The sequence below is a fragment of the Geotrypetes seraphini genome, chromosome 10 (assembly GCF_902459505.1).
Source record: "Geotrypetes seraphini chromosome 10, aGeoSer1.1, whole genome shotgun sequence".
Taxonomy (NCBI): Eukaryota; Metazoa; Chordata; class Amphibia; order Gymnophiona; family Dermophiidae; genus Geotrypetes; species Geotrypetes seraphini.
In genome coordinates, this window is record NC_047093.1 from 122,742,574 (window position 1) to 122,767,903 (window position 25,330).

Consider the following 25,330-nt stretch of genomic DNA (forward strand, 5'->3'; position numbering starts at 1 on the left):
TTTAGCGCAGGGAGCCTATAAGCATTGAGAGCAGCACGAGGCATTCAGCGTAACTCCCTGTGCTAAAACCTACTATTGTGGTTTAGTAAAAAGGGAGGGGGTGTATTTGTCTATTTTTGTATTTTGTTACTGAGGTGACATTGCATAGAGTCATCTGCCGTGACCTCTTTGAAAAAACCCGGAATATGAATAATTAACATTTTCTCTGCCTTTCAGTGTGCTTTGTGTTTTTTTTTAATTTTATTGTTGGTAGATCATTTTGACTTAGTCATTATAAAAGTAGCTCGCAAGCCCATAAAGTGTGGGCACCCCTGCATTAAAAGATAGCGAATCAGTCGCTGTTGGCCAATTCCTGGCCGATTTTAAAACAGCGATTGATTCGCTATCTTGTTTGCATGGGCACCCCCAATCATTTTGAAAAGTTGGCTCCTATGTCTTTCACTGCACCCACGTGCCTATCCCACAGCTTCTTTAATTCAGACACAGTCTCTGTCTCCACCACCTCTTCCGGGAGACTGTTCCACGCATCTACCACCCTTTCTAAAAAAAAAGTATTTCCTCAGATTACTCCGGAGCCTATCACCTCTTAACTTCATCCTATGCCCTCTCATTCCAGAGCTTCTTTTCAAATGAAAGAGACTCGACTCATGTTCGTTTATGCCACAAAGTTATTTAAACGTCTCTATAATATCTTCCCTTTCCCGCCTTTTCTCCATATTGAGATCTTTAAGTCTGTCCCCATATGCCTTATTATGAAGGACCACGCGCCATTTTTGTAGTCTTCCTCTGGACTGACTCCATCCATTTATATCTTATTTATTTATTTGATTATTCGTTACAATACATTAATAACAAATATTCATGAATGACCACAAAAATACAAACTCCATATAGAGAACAATGAAGCATGTAAGGCAATTAATCAACCATGTCCTAGTCCACATTATCATGGTCGCCAGTATTTTAAAATAAAACATCAAATCTATCTGTCTACTATCTAGGGGGAGGCAAATGGCATTTATATATTATACATCATCTTCCAAAAATAAGAATCATTATTAGAAATTAAACTTTCAGCAAAGGTTTCTCTTTAATAAAATCTTCCAACTGGACTGGATCATAAAATACATATTTGTCACTTCCATACGATATAAGGCATTTGCATGGAAATTTCAAAAAGAAAGTAGCTCCAACTGCCAAAACCTTAGGCTTTAGCTGAAGGAACCGTTTCCTTTTAAACTGAGTTTGTCTAGAGACATCCGGAAAAATTATCACTCGTTGACCACAAAACATCTCTTGCTTTTCCAACTCTGTCTTGAAGGTCACGAGAAGAGTTGCTCGCTTATCTATTATGTCTTTGGATAATTCTAAAAACTGTGATACATTCAAACTATCAGGTGACACCATTTTATCCATTTATATCTTACAGATCGCTTGCCTATCTGATTTTTTTTTTAATGATCTTTTCAAACACCATAACTGCACCATAGTTTCTTCTGCCACTGACTGAGGCCAAGTCACTTAGGCAGGCTTTTGCAACGCTGCACTGCTAAGCAGAACAGCTTCGTAAAATGGACTTCAGCTGTGAGAAATAAGAAGTATTCCACTTTTTTGAAGCAATTACATTAAATAAGGCTCAAGTTTTGGCAGACAGACTTTACCAAAACTAGCTATCGACACTGGATAAGTTCCTACTGGAACAGAACATATGCAGGTAAGGCTAGACTCAACTAGGGCACTGGTCTTTGACCTAAGGGCCGCCGCGTGAACGGACTGCTGGACACGATGGACCACTGGTCTGACTTATGTTCTTAACCTTCCTAAGGTATATGGAAGTTTTATATTCTGCCTTGTCATTTCATTCTCTGAATAATGGCTTGCAGATATGATTTCATCATAATAATCTTTATGCAAAATCAAATCAGGCAGCGGATATGCATGATTCATAGCCATGAGACATAAGCGAAGACAGGGTTATGGGACTTTTCTACTGTCGTATAACATCCCCTTGACTTGGTGTTGGAGCCTTAACCAGCTGCCATTCTATGGGAAATTGCTTTTCCAGGATCCCCCATAGCTGTACTAAAAACGGAGACCATAGAGGTGTTGTGTGATTTGATTTGCATAGAGAGCAGGCAATATTATCAAATACAATAAGCACAATGACAGGAAAAATGAAGAGGAGCTAGCTCAAATCCAATTGAAGATGCAGAATGGATGTAACCTTGTTTAAAAAAATAATGGGCACTTCATGCATAGACAATCACTATGATGCCAAAGCATGTTTACGCTGTCAAATTTGTATAGAAAAACATGAGATTTTTATAAAATGTTAAGAGTATTTAAATTTATGCAGTCTTTGGTTCAAAGCTGTCTTTCGCACTCTCCTTACTTTTTCATTTGCAGAAGCTCAACCAAAAGAACAAAATAAAAAGAAAGCTTTTTGCTCCCTTTGAATTTGAAACAAATATATTTCTTATGCACTGTGAAATATCATATCTGCGAGCATGAGCTTGAGGTTTGGAAGCAGTTCAGCTTGAACGGAAACAGTGAATCATCCCCACATTTCCACAATGCTGCCTAGAAGCAGTTCAGAATCCGTCTGATATAATGCGAATGCATTATTCTTAGAAGAGCTAAAAGAAACACTGGGCCATGTACAAGGGAACCATAAACAGAAATCTACGAAGCCGCTTTAGTGCGCGACACTTTTAATCACGGGCTACCCCTGCTCTAGCCCAAAAACTACCGCCTGCTCAAGAGGAGGCGGTAACAGCTAGCGTGTCCGGCGGTTTAGCGTGTGCTATTATGTGCATTAAACCGCTACCACGGCTTCGTAAAAGGAGTCCTTTATCTTTATCGGAAGCTTCTATACCACTACTAATGACATCTGTAATGGATTTTAAATCCAGATTCTGATGGACTCCACAGCGATTGTCGCTTGGTTAGGGTACCATGTTTGCATTTGCATTATTATATATGTATATTCACATCCTCCTAAATAGGGCAAGATATTGCGGTTCTGAAAGATGAACATTTTTGTATGTCAGCAATAAGATCTTGAAATAGATTCTACGCTTCCAAAATGGTCAACTAATTTTTCTAATTGGGGGATTTAGCGTCTACTGTACATTGGCTACAAATAGGCAGCATACATTTATTTACATGTAGACCAATATACCATATTTTTTAAAAGCCACAGTTTGGGCCACTAGGTACAATCAGAGAAAATATATATGAAGATTTGTAACAGCAGAGTTTTGCATATAGTACACTGAAATGTTAGAGCAGAACTTTATCCTTGGCAATGGAAATAATAATAATAATAACAGCTTATATACCGCAATACCATGAAGTTCTATGCAGTTTACAAAGATTAAGCAAAGGTACAAATCGATTGACTTTAAGAGGGGAGGAAGAAAGAGGGTTAATAGGACAGGAAATTCATTTTTGAGGAGAGAGTGATCAATAGAACAAGTTAATTGATATAGAGGGGAGAGAGAAGAGAGGATCAGTTGTCTAGATACTTTAGGAACAGGTGTGTTTTCAGACGTTTCCTAAATTCCTCATAAGTAGTGGGTGAAAGTCTTTACCCCATGATGCTGCTTGGTGCGAGAGAAGATGTTCATGGTGTTTTTTCAGTTTACAACCTCTCACTGGGGGGGAAACGAAGTTGGAATGTGAGCTTCTCTTGTGTCTGTTGGCTGAGAAGACGAAAAGGTCAGTTATCTATTTAGGAGCAATTCCGTGTAGTGCTTTGAAGCAGAAGCAGGCAAATTTAAACTTTACGCGCGCCTCCATTGGCAGCCAATGCAGCTGCCGGTAGTAGGGTGTCACGTGGTCAAACTTCCTCAGCCCAAAGATCAGTTTGACCGCTGCATTTTGCATCAAGTTATGCTTACAGTTCAACTGTTCTGTGCCCTGTACTAGGCTGAAAACTGCTTGCTTATGGAGTGAACATTTTGGAAATCTGCAAAAACCTTGGGGCTAAAGGTTATTAGGCAATGTAGAATGTGAACAGAGGCCTTTAGAAAGAGAATGGCCTTTTAAAATCAGATCAAATATGCATGCTCTATTATGTAACTACATTATCACATCTCATTGCATCAAGTCTTGGTACCTATGCTTTCCATGCATGCTAATGAATTCTTGTTACACAGAACAAGGGAATTCAAGTAGATTCAAAAACACATACAGAAAAATGATGACAAAAAAATGGTAAATATAAATGTGTACTCAGTTGAATCAACATCAGAAATGCCATAGACAGACTAAAAAGATGTTAAACACGCCCTCCCTACCTCCAATTATGAATAAACAGAGTAAAAAGGTAAGAAAAAGACTTTCCTCAGCTGTTGTCTCTGACGTCCTCTCCTGATCAGGAAGGCTAAATGTGCCAGGCGTTCTGTCCTATCTGGCAAACAAAATCTTGCGTTCCCCAGTCCCCAAATCTTCAGTTAAAATCAAGCCAAAAACAAAACTGCATCCAAAAAATAGTCCATACACTCTCCACATCCAAATGCTTCTGAAAGCTCCCGTCAACTTCCTCAACACAGATCGTGTTTCAATGGTTCTTTTTCAAGAGGAAGAATCCGACGCTGAACATGGAGAACAAACACAAGAGAAAAATGTCAGCACAAACCTCCAACGGGGCTCAAATATCATTTACCAAGCTTCAATAAAACAGTCTTTAAAAGCAATGGCAAAAAAAATTTCTTAAAAGTAGTTGACTGTTTCAAGATTATGTTCAAAACATTTTTGTTTAGAGAGATGGATCAATCTTTTTTTATTTTTTTTATTTATTTATCATTTTCAAATTACAAATCAAGTATCACTTGTACAGAAAGATAAAGATAAGGCAATAATATATTCACTCTAACATCTCAAACATCAGTGAAAAGAAAATCATTATAGCTTAACTTCAACTCAAGTCCACAATAAGGATCCAAGGTATACTTAGCGGAGAATTAAAGTAATATTATCAAACTAAATTGCTATATAAAGAAGAAAAAGGCCCTTTCTTTAGACTGACCCAGGAAAACAAATAATCAATTTCGCCCTCATATTTCCCCTTAAACCTGAGGCGCTGTATACAAGAATGTGGTCAGCTGGCTTGGATCAAAGAAAACATATATTTTCATACGATATTGTATCACACATTTACAAGGATGTCGAAGATAAAAGGTCACCCCCAAAGCTATAACCCCTGCTTTTAAAAGAAGAAATTCACATCTCCTTCTTTGCGTATTTCGAGCCAGGTCTGGAAAAATCAATATTTTAAGTCCCATAAACTTTTTTTGTCTATTTTTGAAGAAAAGCCTAAGCAACCAGTTTTTATCTGGTGCTAAGGCTACTGTAATCAAAAGTGTCGCCGGCGTAGCCATTTCTATATCCGAAAGTTCCAATATTGCTGTCAATCTTTTAAAAAAAATAAAAAAAAAATTATTAAGTGTTTTGAAGTTTATTAAGTAATTGCTGTTTTAATACATTTGTCTGTTATAAATTATGTTTAAGTCTGTGGTGAGAAAACCCCAAACAGGAAAATAAATCCTACACTGTAAGTGGTGTTTGATTCTAGAATATTGCAATTATCATTTGGATCTCAGCAGCAGAAGTATATTGAAAGAATTTAACAGTTTGGGCAGTATTTAATTGTTTTTCCTGCAGATTTCTTGACCTGTGAGGCAGGCAGCATATTCCACTGAAAACATGTTGGGTCTTCTGGACAAATACATGACTTTTGTGGTGCTTTTTGTAATAAACCTTTGGACCTTATATTTAAAGCATTTTTTGTGTGAAGATTTATTGTCCACACCTACTCTTTTTTTTTCTGTCGATTTAAGTCTCTGGTGAGATCTAGATTTAGAATACTTTGTACAATTCACCTTCAAAAGGATATAAACAGAACTGAGTTACTTCAGACGGCCGTTACTAAAAGTCAGTGCTCTTCATCATAAAGTCTTTGGGGACAGATTTAAAGATGGCAATATGCATACTGTGGAAAAAAAGTGTGAGAGCAGACATATGATAGAGATTTGTATAACTCTGTGACATAAATTCGTAGGAGGAAATTCTTTTTCAACTGAAAGTAAATTCTGGCATAAACCATTCCACAGAACACTCTCTACTAGGATTAACCACAACGATACACTACTACCTCGATCAGCACAAGACTGTCCTACTTATCTCATTGGATCTGGCTGCCGCTTTTGACACAATAGATCATCATCGCCTTCTTCAACGACTCACATCCATTGGTATATCAGATCAAGTCCTTCAATGGTTCAAATCGTATTTTTCTGACCCATGTTCCTCCGTACATTTTAACAACTCAATCTCTAAGTCTTTTAATTAGAATTTTGGAATTCCACAAGGTTCTATATTATCCCCCCTACTTTTTAATGTCTATTTAGCCCCTCTCTTAACCCTCTGTCAGTCGATAGGATTTACAGTATATGCTTACGCAGATGATCTACAACTTCTGCATACCCTTGACCCCCACCTGCCAAAATGATATTTCCATCATTAATCACAAATTAGCCAAAATCCATGATTGGCTAAATGACAACATGCTTCTTTAAGCATCACCATAACCAATATAGTGCTCTTTCCATGGAAAGATGGGTTACAGTTAATAGCCCCAATTTCCATTAATACTGTTCCTCTTAAACAAACCACAATAAAAATACTAGGTATTTTAATTGATAATAAACTTTTATTCCATCCTCAAATTAGTGCACTGGTTAAAAATTGTTTGTACAATTAACCCAACTGGGGATAAAACTATTCAGTTACGCAGATGACTTTACGATCATCATCCCATTTGCTAACTCTATCTCGGAAACTATTCCCAATGCATCAGAAGCTATAAAAGTGATGGAGCAACGGATGACAGACTTCAAGCTCAAACTTAATCCAGAAAAAACTAAATTCTTCGTTGCCTCTCCTCACCCACTTGACACCAAAACTCCACTATGCATCAATGAACTTAGTTACCCTATTCAGTCCACCATGAAGATATTGGGTATAACTCTGGATCAATGCCTAACCATGAAAGACCAGGTAGACTCCTTAATCAGAAAAGGTTTTTTCACTCTCTGGAAACTCAGATCTGTTAAATCATATTTTGATACGTCAGCATTCAGAATCCTGGTGCAATCCCTCATACTAAGTCAACTTGACTACTGCAACATTGCCTACTTAGCTATCCCCCAAAAGAATATGCGACGCTTACAACTAATGCAAAATGCAGCGGTCAGACTTATCTTTGGGCTGAAGAAATTCGATCATGTGACACCTTATTACCAGCAGTTGCACTGGCTACCGATGGAAGCACGTGTAAAGTTTAAGTTCGCCTTCCTCTGCTTTAAAGTACTGTATGGACTAGCCCCTAAATACTTAACGGACCTTTATTCCTTCTCCACCAACAGACACAAGAGAAGCTCACATTCGAACTTCGTTTCCCCCCCCCCAGTTAGAGGTTGTAAACTGAAAAAACACCATGAAATCTCCTCTCACACCAAGCAGCATTATGGGGTAAAAATCTAGAACAATTGCTCTCCCTCACCACTTACATGGAATTCAGGAAGCGCCTAAAGACATATCTGTTCCTGTTGTATCTAGACAACTGACCCGTACTTCTCCCTCTCCTCAGTATCGGTTTTCTAGACCTTTTACCCTCTCTCGCTCTCCTCTCCTATGTTCAATCATTTTGTACCTTCTCTTAATCTTTTGTAAACCGCATAGAACTTCACGGTATTGCAGTATATAAACTGTTGTTATTATTATTAGATCTTTAGCTCCTCTCTTGACGCTAAATCTCTCAATGTGTTAATTCACTCACTCGTAATATCTAAAATAGATATTGTAATTCACTATTAAAAGGTACATGTCTAAAAGATATAAAACGTCTCCAACTCATTCAAAATACAGCCATAAAAATTATAACGGGTTCAAATAAATTTGATCATGTCACTCCGCTATTACAAAAAGCACATTGGCTGCCCATTTTACACAGAATAACATACAAAATCGCCCTCTTGACTTTTAAAACTCTACAAACAAACTCCCCGGCATTTATGGACAGACTCTTGATCTCTTATGATCCCCCTAGAGCCTTAAGATCAGCCTCCCATCTCTGAAGATAATTGGCACCCGTCGTTCCCTTATTTTTTCCGTAACAGCCCCTTTGACCTGGAACTCTCTTCCTTTATATCTAAGAGCTGAAAGCAATTTGCAGAAGTTTAAGAGCGATTTAAAGTGTTTTCTCTTCAAGGATGCATATAATTGCTAATGAGGTAGCACCTATCTTAATAAATCCAAATGTTTTTTAGGGGGGTTTGGTATTCCAATTTTCTAATCCTAATTTCCTCCTCCTATTGTATTTCCCTCTAATATACTTTTGCTGTAAAATTGTATTTCTGCCCCTTTCCCTATTGTTTCAAAGATTAGTCCTGGTTTGTCTAACAATTTAATACATATATGTTTAATATTTTAGATAAGTCTGTTTTTCTGTAATTTTTAAATTTCGTTCAACGCTTTCTACTGTTGGATAAGCGTTTAATCAAATATTTTAAATAAAGATAAAGGTTAAAAGGGGACAGATTCAAGAGTAACCTAACAAAATACATTTTCAGGAAAAGGATGGTGAATTCATGGAATGGTCTCCCGGTGGATAGGACATCCAAGAAAACCCAGACATGTCCTCTTTTAGAGGACTGTTTCAGGTTTCTTTAATAATTTGATATACCGCCTTATTAAAATTCAAAGCGGTTTTACATAATATAAAAACAAAGTATAATAAGAACGGACATTAAAAGCAATTACAAACACACTGACAAACATTAACTTACTGATGGAGTTAATGGAGAAGGGGAGAAATACAATTTGTAAAGAGAAAGAGAGGGGAAGAAGGACCAAAACAAAATATAAATAGTCCAGAATAATGTAAAATAAGCTAAAATGATTTAAAAAAATGGCAAGGAACAGATTGTCTGGGCTCCCAGATGGACTTTCCAAAACTCAGCATTTGTCTAGGTTTTGGAAAGCCCTGACGAGCTCCGGCTGCATCTAGAGGGCCTCTGAGCATGCGTGAATGACATCACACACATTCAAACATACTCCATGCCCTCGCTGGGGAAGAGAGGAGGCAGTGTGGGGGTGAAGCTGGAGGCTGAACTGCTTGGGGTCATGTGGAAGAAAATATAATAACCCTACCAGTGGAGATGGTGAAGACAAAGACTGAAACTGATTTCAATAAAGCTTAGGACAAGTACATAGAATCTATATAGAACAGGAAGGCATGGATGAGCAGGCTGGATAGACCATATGGGCTATATCTGCCTTAAGTTTTCCAAGTTTCTGTGATGGTAATCTTCAGCGTAAGTTGGGGCGGGGGGTTGGTTAAAGGGTTATTTTAGTTGGGGAGTTTTTCAGCTGGGGATATTCCAGTGAGGAGGACTTTAGGAGGAAAATTCTATTCCCACTACAGCTCCTTGTGACCCTGGGTAAGTCACTTAATTCTCCATTGCTCCAGCTACATAACTTAGACTGTGATCCCTCTAGGGACAGAAAAAAGTTATGTAAACTGCTTTGATTGTCCCCTCAGAAAGGTAGCTTATCAAATCCTTTACCCCCTTCTGTGCAATTTCAATGTGTTTCTGACTGCAGTTAACTGACTCTGGGTTAGAACATAATAATAGACCAATGGTCCATCAAGCCCAGTAGCCCGTTCTCACGATGGCCAATCCAGGTCACTAGTATCTAGCCAAAACCCAAGGAGTAGCAATATTCCATGCTACCAATCCAGGGAAGCAGTGGCTTCCCCCCTGTCTTTCTCAATAACAGACTATGGACTTTTCCTCCAGGAACTTGCCCAAACCTTTCTTAAAACTGTTTATATCAAATAATCAAGACTCTACTATATAAGAAAAGGATAAAAAGGGTGTTTGAAACAAGATAATAACAGCACAGTTCCAACAAAGGGAGAAAATAAGTATAGCTAGTTTGAGAATTCAGGTGGCCCGTTAATCCAGTAAAGATACACTAAGGCCCAGATCCTCTAATCGCTGCCGATTATTCAGGCATTGGTAGATGTCCAAAGTCACTAAAAAATGCTATTGAAATGATGTGTTAACTGAATTTCAAAGCACTTATTAGCGCTGGAATCGCACCTCTGGTGCTTAGGCCGTCTAATGCCACTGTGGGTATGACTAACACCGGAAGTAGCGTTAGGCAGCCTAAACTCACCAGCGCCTGCCTTTGCTGGAGGTGAGATTCTATACCCGGTGCCATTGTGTGATTGGCACATGATCGGCGGCTGCTTTTAAGGCGACCATTGACACCAGTGCCGGTTACAGAATCTAGGCCTTGAAAAGGAGCATTAATTAATTCTCTTTACAGCAATAGTTCTCAACCCAGTCTTTGATCCTCAATTAATTTCCAGTCCCCTAGACATCTGAACTGAGAATTTGAGCATTAAGGGGCATGGTCTATGTTTAAGCTATGTTATTTTAGCACATTGTATGCAATGAGACCCTGTGCTAACAGAACCTGAACAATCCCAAAACTCACTCCAATACAAGTATCGGAGTGTTTACTACCATGGCTGGCGATAGAAAAGCCTAACGGCTTCATAAAAGGTGGCAATACATAATTTATAAAAGACAAATGCATTAAAACAGCAATTACTTAATAAATGTCGAAAAAATTTGTATGAAATCAGTAACATAGAAATAGACGGCAGATAAGGGCCATGGCCCATCTAGTCTGCCCACCCCAATGACCCTCCCCTACCTTTCTCTGTGAATAGATCCCACGTGTCTATCCCATTTGGCCTTAAAATCAGGCACGCTGCTGGCCTCAATAACCTGAAGTGGAAAACTATTCCAGCGATCAACCACCCTTTCAGTGAAAAAGAATTTCCTGGTTTCCCCGTGCAGTTTCCCGCCCCTGATTTTCCACGGATGCCCCCTTGTTGCCGCGGGACCCTTGAAAAAGAAGATATCTTCTTCTACCTCGATGCGGCCCGTGAGATACTTGAATGTCTTGATCATGTCACCCCTCTCTCTGCGTTCCTCGAGTGAGTACAGCTGCAACTTATCAAGCCGTTCCTCGTACGGGAAATCCTTGAGTCCCGAGACCATCCGGGTGGCCATTCTCTGGACCGACTCCAGTCTCAGCACATCCTTACGGTAATGCGGCCTCCAGAATTGCACACAGTATTCCAGGTGGGGCCTCACCATGGATCTATACAATGGCATAATGACTTCAGGCTTAAGGCTGACGAAACTCCTGCGTATGCAACCTATTATTTGCCTTGCCTTGGATGAAGCTTGCTCCACTTGATTGGCAGTCTTCATGTCCTCACTGACGATCACCCCTAAGTCTCGTTCTGCTTCAGTTCTTGTTAGGATCTCGCCATTAAGGGTGTAAGTCTTGCATGGATTATGGCTGCCCAGGTGCATGACTTTGCATTTTTTGGCATTGAAGCTGAGTTGCCAGGACCTAGACCAGCGCTCCAGTAGGAGTAAGTCATGCATCATGTTGTTGGACATTGAATTTATGTCTGTTGTACTTTTGCCCACTACATTGCTTAATTTGGCGTCATCGGCGAATAATGTTATTTTACCTCGTAGCCCTTCTGCCAAGTCTCTTATAAAGATGTTGAATAGGATCGGGCCCAGGACAGAGCCCTGCGGCACTTCACTGATTACCTCTGTCATTTCGGAGGGGGTGCTGTTCACCACTACCCTCTGAAGCCTACCTCCAAGCCAGTTCCCAACCCATTTCATCAATGTGTCGCCCAATCCTATAGAACTCATCTTGCTCAGCAACCTGCGGTGTGGTACCTCCCTAAACAAAAATGTTTTCAACAAAATCTTGAACAATCAACATCACCAAGCCCTCGCAATTGGTTCCATAATTTAGAATATAGATTCCTATATCCTTCGCGGTGAATTTCACAAACAGATGGGACCACCAGGGCATTACTGTCCCCCCATAATAAACAAAACACTTGCGTGAAAACAAGAGAATGACAGAGGAGGTGTTCAGATGAGTCTGCAGTAGTTAAAGTGGCATGAAAAGGCCAAAGTACCCAAAACAACAGAGCTGATCCTTGAAGCAGGTGAAGGACGTTAAATCTGCTCTGCAGCTGATCAAGTCCTATAGCTAAGAAAGGAAAGCAATTTTGCACCAAGGTTCCAGAAAAAGAGATTGCTAGACAGAAATAAGAAAAGAAGAGATGCAAAAAGCAGAATGAATCTGAAAAGGTAGACAACTCATCTTCCAGAACACTGCATACTAATGACCAACAGTACTGGAAGAACATTGAGGACGGTAGCGAAACACGAGCATCGCTACTGCTGCAGACTATTGAAGTTCACATTTCAGCAATCTTATTAAAATATCTCTGCCCTTTTCTTTAGCTCTGTCAAGCAAATATTTTCTTTTTTTCGGGTTCCTCTGATAAAGGCTTTGATTTCACCCTTTGCAAACATCTTTCTGTGCAATAAAGGAAGACATTATTGCAAAAGCTCCAAATAAACTCTATGACTGACCATAGGCCAAGTATTGAGCTTCATATTACAATCTGGACTTAAACAAAAAAACAAGGCAGCATGACAATACATTAGAATAACAAATTTCATTCTACATTTCTAATCTATTAAAAGATGAACCTGGTGTTTTCAGCTCTACTCTGTGGTGTCAAGGGCCAGTTTCCAGTAAGACTGACTTGAAATTAGATTAGCATTGAATCATTTGTATTACTAATGTTTTTCAAAGCTATAGTATTTCAGAATGAATTTGTACAGATTGTACCTCTGCTGTGTGTGTTCAGAAATTCATTGTTTAGTGAAATTATATTAATTCATTTGGGAGGATATTATTTCCAAACTGTACAACAAATTTTATCTAATGATAAAATTAATTAGGTTACATTTGTGGCACTTGGGTTATGAGCTAAATTCAGATTAAAATGTTTAACTTGTGTAGTGCTAGAAATTTTATTTTTTTTCCCAGGGGAAAGCATGAACGCAGTCCCCCACTACCAGAAATTACGTAGTCGACTTTCCCGCATTTGGGGAAATCGCAGAATCAAACCCACCCGAAGTGGAATGGATGAACCTCACCCTGGAAGAACCACCTTTCAGATCATGGTATCTCCCATGAACATTAAGGGCTCCTTTTACTAAGCTGTGATAGCGGTTTTAGCGCGCACAGAATTGCCACATGCGCTAGACGCTAACGCCAGTTCTAGCCATGTAGCGCGGGTTTAGCGCATGCTAAAAATCTGCATGCGCTAAAAGCGCTATCACAGCTAAGTAAAAGGAGTCTTATAATTCAGGTAACTGATTCCCTAATTATATTAGCTTGAATGCGGGAGGAAAAAAAACACATCCTTGGCATATACACAATATTATCATGCATGCTAACCCAGAAATATAGGGCTACACTTCTCCCTCCCCATTCGCGGTCTCAGCAATTGCGATTTCACATATTCGCGATTTTTGGGGGAGGGGGAAAAAAGAAAAAAAAAACCCATAGTTTAGCCTTCCCCCCGGCGTCCCAGCCTTACCTGGTGGTCTAGCGGGCTTTCGGAGCAGGAGCAATCTTCCTACGCTCCTGCCCCATGTAGATCGCCAATAGGAAATGGCTGTGGGGAGTTCCCGTCGTAGTCTCGAGAGACTACGGGAACTCATGGCAGCCATTTCCTATCGTCGGGAAGGGACCTGTCATTCCGACATGTTTCGCCTTCTTGCTGTTTCAAGAAAAGTCCCCTAAAAACATGAAAAAGTAATTAGACTCCAGCATTTGGTTTTAAATGTAAGTTTTAAATCTCTTTTAAGAAGCAACCAGGTTTAAAAACATATAAATAAACCCTTACCCCTTTTCAAACTTGTTCGCGCCATCCCGATCTGTATAATGCTTATTGAGATAAGATGGCCGCGACATTTTTTGTTACCTTTTAAATACCTCCTCCCCACTGACATCACAAAACCGGCAGCAAATCAGGACTTTACACCAGGGACATCCTTTCTATTTCCTGGTTCAGCCCACCAGGCTCTACCATATTTAAAGTATATATCCACTTTTGCTCAGCAAAATTCAGTCTCTTTTTATAGAAATACGTGAAGCTCCGTTAACACAACATTGGCTTTCATATGCTCATACAATAGGTGACTTACGTTAGCGAGTCATTGAAAATATACCAGAAGGGTGGGAGGGAGGAAACTATAAACAGATGTTTTTTTTATTTGGAGTGGTGCGGAGGAGGCTTTAAAAGAGTTTGTGTGTATCCTAAACCAGCTAAACACTCATATACAGTTTACTCTGACATATGATGCTAGTAGTATAGATTTCCTGGACCTGACCATCACGTTTGACCAGAATATTTTTAAAAACTACATTATATCGGAAGCCAGTGTCTAGAAACACCTTATTGAAATTTCATAGTCACCATCCGTATAAATTGAAATTCAACTTACCAGTAGATTCTGTAAACGGCGCTTAAGTGTGATTGCCACGCGATCGGTGCCATTTTTCTAGGTGCCGGCCGATTCATGGGCCATTTACAGAATCAGCCCCTAAGGGGCCAATATTCAGCTTGCAGGCCAGCTATGTAACTCCCTTAGTAGGTGCTGATTGTGGCTATTCAACACTGGGTCTTTTCTGGTAACCGGCACTGAATATCCAGTTTTTTATGGTTGGCATAAACCTAACTGGCAAAGTCAATATTCAGCACTTGCTGGTTAAATTTATATCTGCCAAAGATAGGATTGCTATTTACACGGCCTTATTTGGCTGCTAAACCTGGCTGGTCATTGCCAATCAAGTTTTAGCTGCTAAATGGGAATGGTCAAGTCTTTCCTATTACAGATTCCATAAAAATTCTGGGAGTAACTCTGGACCGCTACCTTACCCTTGAAGCTCACACTGACTCACTGGTCACTGGTCAGAAAAGGCTTCTCAACATTATGGAAACTAAAAACCATCAGAAAGTACTTCGATGCTATCTCATTCCGCTTACTGGTCCAATCCTCCATTCTGAGCTTACTCGACTACTGCAACATCATTTATTTGGGGTCTTTCAAAAAAACCATTCAAAGACTCTGAATCAAACAAAACTCAGCAATCCGGCTGATCTTTGGGTTAAAAAAAATGAGAACACATAACTCCCTACTACCAAAACCTCCACTGGCTGCTCCTTGAAGCAAGAGTGCTGTTCAAATTTGCCTGTCTCTGTTTCAAATCCATTCTTGGTTCGGCCCCCAAGTACTTGGTTCCCCATTTTAACTTAGATTGTTCATCCAAACCCACATGCAGAGTCCATCTGTTTAACCATCCAACACTAAAGACCTGCCGTTACAAAAGTTTCCTAAACAAAACACTTGCTTTCCAAGCAGGTCAACTGAACGATTGGCTGAGTAATATTATCACGCATTCCTCATCCTACCTAAATTTCAGAAATTAGTAAAAACAAACTTGTTTAACCGATTTGTAACCTAAGACCTCTTAAGCCTTATCTCTACAACAAACCGAATTGTTCCCCAATTTCTCTTTACCTCCTGCATCCTGCCCACCTGTATGTTAATGACTTTACATTGTACCTATATTCGCTGATTGTCCAGCTCTTCTTTATTGTAAACCACCTCGAACTACTACGGCTTTGGTATATAAGAATAAAATTATTATTATTATTATTCAGCAGAGATAACACTGTTTTTGTTATAAGGTGCTTTGTAGTCTATTGCCATGTTATCTGACTGATCAATTTGCTTTCAATATATCGAGGCACCCTTCACATTTTATCTACTTTTTTATAGGATCTCTTAGGGAGAGTAGGAGATAGTGGATGTGCGGATGGACAGACTGGATGGGCCATTTGGCCTTTGTCTGCCATCATGTTTCTATGAAAGGGGCTGCTCTAAATTGAAATATGTGGAAAAGATGTTGACTTTGTAGGCTGCTAGTTGGGAGAAAAAACTAGGCCCTATAATATGAGCCAGCATCTGTATCTTATGATCATTATAGGAAAATGTTAAAAACTTATTTAAATAAAGTATGAAAAATTTCAATCTGTTCAAAACAACAATAATCTCAACTGGCAGAGAACAAACGGTTGCAGAATCCAAATAAGTTCTTCCAAAGACCTCAAACACCTGAGACACTACTTGATTGTTTTTCATGTCCTTACAGGGGTGAAGTGTTCAACACTGGTCTTGTATAGGCATGAATCATTTCCAACAAAAAAATTAATCTGGTGTATACATATATCAAAAATATCTAATAAAGAAGAGCACTTGGCTTAAGCCCGATGGCTACCCAGCCATTTCACTCCAAGTTTCCTCAGGGGCTGTGTCTCTTCAGTCATTTGCACCTCAGCTTATTTAAGTCATGAGGGGAACCCTTCACTCTTCTGAGGAAACTTGGGGCTCCTTTTACTAAGGTGCATTAGGGCCTTAATGCCAGCATTGAGCTGGTGTTATTCTAGAAGCGTACCACGCGGTAATTTCGTGCGTGTGCTAAAAACGTTAGCGCACCTTAGTAAAAGGAGCCCTCGAAGTCAAATGGCTGGGTAGCTGTCAAGTGCTCTTCTTGATTAGATGTTTTTGATATATGTATACATCAGATTAATTTTTTGTTAGAAATGATTCAAGACCATTTAGCTGGGTGGGAATGGCTTCTAGGTGGCTAAATAACACATAACTGGCTATCCGCCAGTATTCAGTGGGATTTTGCCAGCTATTTCTTGCTGAATATTCTGTTTAGCAGATAGCCCAGTGACTGGCTTTTTAGACAATGCAGCCCATGCAATACACCCAAGAACACTAGTCCTACACCCAAATACAATTAAATGTGATTTAAGTAGCCTGCTAAAAGTTGTTCCTGGTACCACTTCAGAAAAAAGTTGGTAACCAGATTAAGTATGGTTTCCATGCAAACCTAAGCTGGACATTAAAAAAACCAAAAACTCTCCGAAAGAAAATGCTAACAAATCTTTGCTAAACTCAGCTATTATAAAAAAAACAAACCATGCAAAATACTTTGCTTGCCAAGTGCTTACTTGCACACATACTAGACCTTTTCACAGGTTTGCTCATTTGATATAATTTTAACATCTGCATTTGTGTCCTTAAAAACTGGGACCCCCTGGAGGAAGGCATCATTTGCCAAAACATGAATCATGTTGGGTCTGTAGGATTGACTGTTTTTATACATTTTGCTTGGATGACTTATATCTGCAGCATCTCAATAAACATATTCATCAGGATCATTTATTCCACCATGTTATCTCTATTTGTTGTCCTTCGGTTGTCCTTCACACTGTGGAATTGAGTTCTTTTGTTTTTAAATACTTTGATCCATCAGATGCAGGTTATTTTATGAGTGACTGCAACTGTCAAAGCATTTGCAAATCAGACCAAAAAAAACCTGCAGAATTTTGCTAAGCTATTTTAGAGACAAGCTCCCCTAGCAAGAACCTGAATTAAATAATAGGAAACAAAAATGCACAGCTCAAATATGAAATTTAGTTCAGTGGCCAGATGGACCCACCTTAAAAGCAAGTCTATCTTAGACTGTTATAATGACTAATGACTTAGCTGGCTATGTCTTGGCCGGCCCAATTCAATGCCAGCCACCAGATATGGTGATAGCATTGAATTTCTGGATTTCCAGTGGAAAAAGGGAGGCAGCTAGCTATCTTTGACGGTCTGAATATCGGGCAGAATATATACAGTGCTGCATACATCAAGTAGCACCATGGGCTCCTTTTACGAAGGCACGTTAGGGCCTTAATGCGCGGAATAGCATGCGCTAAAATTCCACGCACACTAGCAGCTACTGCCTCCTCTTGAGCAGGTGGTAATTTTTTGGCTAATCCGGTGCGTGCACTAAAAACGCTAGCATACCTTCGTAAAAAAGAGCCCCATTTAAATAATTGGTAGTGCCAGTAGCAGTGAACAATTTACGGAGGCTGGCATTTGGATAATTGTTTCTTGGCAACTGTCATCTTAGGGTGGTTTGCCATTGCCTTCCCCTTTAAAATGTGTCAAAATGGATGAGAAACCACAAATTAAAGTTGAATCAAGACAAACCAATTTCTTACTTCTAGAAAAAAACAAAATCCCAACCATAACAAAGCTAGAAATAGACTCCATCACATACCCCATGCAACCCAACCTAAAACTGCTGGGAATAATGATAGACAAAGGCTGCACCATGCAACTTCAAATCAGCAAAACGATCCAGAAGGCATTTGCAATCATGCGCAACTTAAGGCAAATCCGAAAATACTTCAACAACAAACAATTCAAACTCTTGGTACAAGTGCTAATCCTAGGACTCCTGGACTACTGTACATCCTATACCTATCATGCCCAACCAACATGCTAAAACAATTACAAATAGTCCAAAATACAGCTCTTAGACTGATTTACTCGCTGAAAAAATATGACCACATTTCCACCTTCCGAGATTCACACTGGCTCCCAGTACAAGCACACATACAATACAAATTCTACTGCATCCTATTCAAAGCCCTAAATGGAAGCGGACCAAGCTATCAGAGCAACCGCCTAATCAGGAAAAACACATCCAGACCAAGGAGAACTCATGTATACTTTACCCACCCCCTAATCAAAGGTATACAAAGCAAAAAATTATACGACGGACTATTAGCCACCAGAGCAGCGAAACTAGACCGCCACCTCTCCAATCTGCTGACTATGACGCCCATCTACAAAACATTCAGGAAAAAACTTAAAAACCTTTCTACTCAACTAAACCTGATCGACCCTCCACAGATCCTGACGCATACTTCATTTATTAACCATATATTCTCCCTGGAAATGCCCAGGCCAACTCTTGTTGTAAACCGCCTAGAACTGAAAGGTATTGGCGGAATAGAAGACACCAATGTAATGTAAAATTGTATATCTTTCAAAACATAAAATTTTCTTCAAGAATCATTTATTAAGGATTTGGATGAGGGATCAATTCACTATTAAAATCCTACTGCACTGTTTGGCATAAGTGATCATGAAATTCCATTACGCCATTTAGATGAGATTAGAATTTGTGGTTTTACATTACTCTGTAGTTCGGGGGGGGGGAGGGGGCATTTGAAAAACAGGTTTCAAAAAATCTCTCACAAATTACTGATATAAACTGAGAAATGAAAATAACATCAAAAATTGAGTGTCTGTTTATACTCAAGTCAGAGCAAAGTTTTAGGGTCTAGCATTTCTCTCCTTGCCCAATCTCCATCAGGCTTCCCCACCTTGGTCTCCAGCAGGTGGGGCCTCAGTTCAGTGGAGAATCCTCAGGTGGCGAGAGGAGGGACAATCAGCTGACTCCCTTCTTCCACTCTCTGTTGGAATTGGAGAGAGGAGGAAGGGCCACCTGAAGATTTCAACCTTACACAGGTAAAACTACATGAGTTATGGAAAATTTTGCATACATTTTACTTGCATAACTCAAAGAATTTCCAAAAGCCTTTTTAGTCAAGTATGTAACCATATACATTGAAAAAATGTTTTGAATTGGGGTTCTTTATTGTCACCTCTACTTATGCAAAGGACAAGGCCCCCTTTTACTAAGATGATTGGCGTGGGCTGGCGCAGTAACCACACTGAAGCCCTTTAAATCCCTAAGCACTTTGGTGCGGTCACCACATGGCACTCACTAACGCCACTTAGTAAAAGGGGGCCAAGAAATTTTAGTGAGGTTCATATTTAAGCTCAAAACAGCAAGTGCTGATGTGTGCTGCATGTCCCGTCCCCCCAAAAAAAATTTGCTGCAAGTTTTCCATGTACAGTGTATAATTTGAATACATTTAGCTTGAATACATGATGAAGTGGCTTGGTGATGAAGTACCTAGGCAATGAACTGTTGGTGATGATGTGTCGCATGATAAAATGTCTGTACACGCTGAAGGACAAATTAGGAAGTTAAGCCCCATTACCCTCACTAGGGTCTATGAAAGAACTAAGGTTGCAAACAACAGATGAAACAAGCTTTTTCTTATATTCTACCTTCCCTTTGGAACCAGCATACAAAGAGATTTATCTGACAAATAATCTGTTACTATTTTCAAAGGTTGGATAAGATTAGTTATAAGAAACATTCAACAAATGAAAGTAATCATAAAAAAGAAAAAAAAAATATTAGTCATTAAGAAATCTTATAAAATAAGGAAAAAAGAGAAACTGGCTGGCACATAATTGGTCCAGTTCCCTCAATCAATCCATACTTTATTCCAATCACGAATTATTGCCAGGTACTTCAGTATCCGATTGTTGTCCAGCTGAGAAAGATCTATAAAAAATGCCACAGTCCTCACAGAATGACCAGACACTTACAAGGACATTTACGGAAAACGTATGACCTCCAGAAGAGGACACAAGTTTTCAAAGCCAAGAAGGTCTTTCCACATAATTGAGGAGATCTGACCATATCTGGGAAGATATAAATCTTCTGCCCACATCATTAATTAATGCTTGATAAATCAGTGTCAAGATCTTAAATTGCAGATGCTTTCGGTGTCTCAAGATACTAATATCTCATTGTTGAATGTCTCTCATCATGCTGTAATCTTACCCTGAATGTCCCAAGGTGGTGGTGTCTCATTTTCTGAGGTATCTCTTCAAATGGTCACACAGAGGTTTGTAGAACACCAACGGACTGCAACTCCTCTCTTCACTTCTCAAGTGCTCACCCATCTTCATTAAAAAGGAGCCTCCCCTATTCTCAGTTTCTGAGGATTAGAAGAATCTGCTCATCTACAACAGTTTTTAAAAAAAACAGGCTAAAGAGCTTAAAGAAAAATTTTTTAAAATAGGATATCCTTTACATTACATTAGGGATTTCTATTCCGCCATTACCTTGCAGTTCAAGGCGGATCACAAAAGAATTATCAAGGATGTATTTCAACAAGAACAAGTAGTAAGTTCAGCATATAAAAGAGCATGCTTTAATCATTGTGAGGCTCTCCTTAATTGGTTTTTAATGGCACAAGCAATTATCACACCACTTAAAACCAATTAAAATACTTAAGTTAGGCACTGGTAGGCGTGATTTAGGTGCCTACTGACACCTAACTTTGAGTGACTTTTTAAAGACTCTGGCCCTTACTGCCTACAGGGCTCACACACTAATGGCCATGCACTGATGGACCAAAACCAGGGCCAAACAGCCTGCACTCAAGCTCCTAATAAATCAAAATGTGAGCTAGTTCAAGGGGAATGAACCCTGAGTTCCACAAACTCCAATGCAGGTCAGCTGGACAGGAACCCCAAGAGTTCCCCAAGAGTTGCCTTGCCAGTCTCAGACATCTGACCCACAGTCTGCGTCTTCTCCCAGGCAAAACTGCCCAGCTGTCACCAGGAACCTCTCTAGCACTGAAAACTCTGATAAAAAAAACTGAAAATAAAAAAGAATATCGGAGCAGATCAGAATCACACAGTCTCAACTCGCTTGCAGAAGGAAAAATAAAAAAACCTGAAGGGGACACTAAAGCACTGGAGAAGGAGGCAGAGCTAAAGAATGTAAATTTTATCCTTCTACAATCAACTTGTGAGTAAAGGAATATCACCTATTGTCAGGACTTGTATGTCCTTTGCACAAGAAATATTGTTTCATTGACATCTTGGGGGGAGTCAGAGACCACTGAGGGAGCTAGCTGAAGCCATACCTTCATTCAAACAGTGGTCGTCTGGTCAGTTTGGTTACCTTTTTGGCACTTACAGTATTCATTATGGTAACAGGTCTTGCTTCAAACATCTAAACTGTGCTCTGGGCATATTCTACAAAGTTTGGAATATTACAGAAATATGCAACACAACAACAATGTTGATTGTTGACATTTTGCATCAAAATACATAGCTGTTTAGTTATCTAGTTGTATTTTTATAATATAGTTGAATATTTAGTTATGAATTTATGCCTAGAAACTTCAAAAGAAAGCAAATCTGGTCCCCAGTGAACTGAAAACAGTGAGAGAGAGAAAAAAAGAATCCATCTCAATTTGTTGAAGCAATCAACCTGATCCTTCAAACAATTGTCTCTTACTTTTAGCTCATCAGGAGAAGTTTCCATTACAAAGGCAGATTAAGAGAGCTTTGTTCCACTGTCTCCTCATTTTAGCCACCTAAATCTCATAATCTTTCCCAAATCCCCAGTCAGATTTAGAAATAAATTCCTCCTGTTATTCTCTCTATCATGTCTGGAAACATTTTATCTGAAATGTGTAGTGGATATCAACTGTCTTAGAAATGATTTTGTATTATACCATATTTTTGAAAAATCAGGTTAATGAACCCAACACAAATATATTATTTCTCTTCCATTCAAAACTTTTCTCTCAAGCAAATCTCCTGTGTTAAATATATTCTGAATATGATTTATCTACTTTAATTATATTTCTTTTTATTTAAATATCTTTCTGCCAGTGCATGATTTTTACATTTTAAATTACTCTCAAAGTAGGAAAAGACCTCACAATAAATCCCTTGGCTAGGCTTCTTGAGAAATGAAACTTAAGACATCAATATGGAAAAACCTCCTTGAAGTAGATTCAAAGATCCCTTCAATAATTATTTCATGTAAATACCTTCACTCTTATTTCTTCATTTAAATAATATCTGTGTATCACTCAGATATTCATAATATTTTAATGCTAATTCAAACACAAGTGACAAACCCTTCAGAAAAGCTCCTTCCGGAAACTCCTATTGAGCACACACCACTCCCAGCCAAAGATGGCTAACACAGGGGGTGCATTTACTAAGCTGTGGTAAGAACTGGCCTTAGTATGCCCTTACACAGGTCTTTTCTGCAGACTAAGGCCATTTTTATTGCAGCCATTAAAAAAAAAAAAAAAGCCTTTTTCAATTTGGTTCATTTCTGGCCATGCACTAATGTTCAGATACAACAGTCATGAGGAAAAGATGTCTGTCAACCATATAGCAGTGGGCGATCCAAAGCAAACTTTATTTAGACAGCAGCATAGACTCGACAATAACAGTGTTTCAGCCATTCTGCCTTTGTCAAGAGTCTCTCGTCAAAATAAATGCGTGTGGCTCCTTAGTTTGCAATTCATATTCGGCGGTTATAGAGAAATTGAAGGAAGAAAATCCCCTGGCAATAGTCAGTCAGTGTCGAGACTAAATAAAGTTTGTTTTGGATCGCCCACTGCTGTGAGGTTGACATCTTTCCCTCACGACTCTTGTACCTGGATTGTTCTCCCCGTCGTGGAGGCCTCTCTGGCTTTCCTCTCCAGCATGCACTAATGTTACCATTAGCGAGCGGCCATTTTAAAAAATTAAACACGGAAGCACTTAGGGTTAGATTCTATAAGAGGCACCTAAAGTCCAATGCCTAAATTGCCAATTTAGGCACTGTAACTTAATTACCAAAACAACCTTAATATGAGGGGTGTTAGAAGGTTCTTTGCCCAACCAATCAACTTTCTAAATTCTGAGTATTATTTTGACACTGTAGCATGGTTTTTAGCACCGGCTGTGGCAGTAACAGCTCCGATGCTTATACAAATTCTATGAATGTCAGAGCTGTTAGCACCTTGGCCGACGCTAAAAACCATGCTACGGTTTTGTATAAGGGGGGGTAAGTGCCAATTTGAAGAAACAAAATTCTATGATTTGACATTGTTTCACATTATTGATTGAACAATATCCATGTCGTTCTCTTCTAGGCTGGTTTGAGAACTTTTCCGCACCCCCTCGTAGCTTCAGTTATGAACTTTAACAAGCTTATAATTGAAAAAAAGAAATAATAATTGGCTAATAGGCAGCTACCCAATTCTAAAAAAAAAGGTAGGCGCTGATCACATTGTGCTTAGTGGCATCTAATGCATAAGTAGGCGTGTTTTGGGGCAGAGACAGACATAGGTACCACTAGGTATGAATCTCTAAAGAACTTAGATGCCTACAATGTAGGCTAGGAAAACCTTGGCCTACATTACTGGTGCGTAAGTTTTTTGTTAGGTCCCGTTAGGCACAATTCTGTAAACAAGTGCTGTTTACATTGTAGGCATCTAAGTTCTTTAGAGATTCATACCTAGTGGTACCTATGTCTGTCTCTGCCCCAAAACACGCCTACTTATGCATTAGATGCCACTAAGCACAATGTGATCAGCGCCTACCTTTTTTTTTTAGAATTGGGTAGCTGCCTATTAGCCAATTATTATTTCTTTTTTTCAATTATAAGCTTGTTAAAGTTCATAAGTGCTATGCATGACTGACACGCCGCTAGCACCAATTTTCTAGGCCCTGACTGATTTAGGTGCCGTTTTACAGAATCTGGCCCTTACTGCCTCCTCCTTAGGAAATGGTAAGGATTCCTGTGGTAATCAGTGCATGTTAATGTGCAAGCGTGGACTGGCTACTACTTCCACACCTAGGGACAGATTCTATAAACGGGGGTCCCAATTGTAGGTGTCCTACCGTCATCTGACAGCCAATCGGGATGCAAGTTAAAAAAAACAATCCAAGCCAGGGTGCCTACTCTGTAGGCATTGTGACAGGTCTAGGGGAACTCTTAGGGACACTTAAGCATGCCCAAGGCTGGGCATGAGCGTGGTTTTGCCTGGAAGAGGCCATGGACAAGCTTAAGCAGCCCTTGGCATCTTCCTAGGGCCATGACAGATGTCTGAAATGTAGGCAAGAGAATCCCCAATCAGCTGAGCCAGCAGGCCTCCCTGGAGCCGTGGCTTTGTGAAGTCCTGCAGGCTGAACTGATTGGGGGGAGGGGGGATAACAATGCCATGATCAGCTGAGCTGGCTGTGGCAGAAGACACCCCCCGACACATATATGCATTGCGAAATCGGTAAGATGAATGCCCACTCCCTCCTGCCAGCACCCCCCTCCTCACACACAACATCCCTGGCAGAAGAGATGCTCTTTCCCTCCTACTGGCACCCACCTATATCCCCAGCAGAAGGGATGCCCAATCCCTCCTGCCACAAACCCCTAAACAATCCCTGGCAGGAAGGATACCCACTCCCCCTGCCGGCCCCCCAACCCTCCTCCCCAAATCTCACCTGGACCCCCTCCCCCCCCCCCCCCCGCACCTTTAACAGGAAGGCCAGTTGGAGGGCTGCCTACTCCCTCTGGCAGGCAGCCCCACCTCTTCAAAATGGCAGGCCTTCCCCTTCCCGGTGCATTGGGGGTCAGGGGTGATGGTGGGAGAAAGTGACCATCCCTCCTGCCAGCTGACTTGTGGTGGGGTTTGGGGGTTCCCTGCTGCTGCCACTCAGCTGATTGTGGCAGGGAGATTCCCTTGCTGCGATCAGCTCAGCGGCAACAC

At 39.9% G+C, this 25,330-nt stretch overlaps 1 non-coding gene across 1 annotated transcript; it reads right to left on the reverse strand.

Annotated features, from left to right (window-relative positions):
• Nucleotides 1-13,020: 13,020 nt before the first annotated feature.
• LOC117368772 lies at nt 13,021-13,180 on the reverse strand. The gene has a single exon (XR_004541021.1). It is a non-coding gene; the product is annotated as a U1 spliceosomal RNA (small nuclear RNA).
• Nucleotides 13,181-25,330: the final 12,150 nt, after the last annotated feature.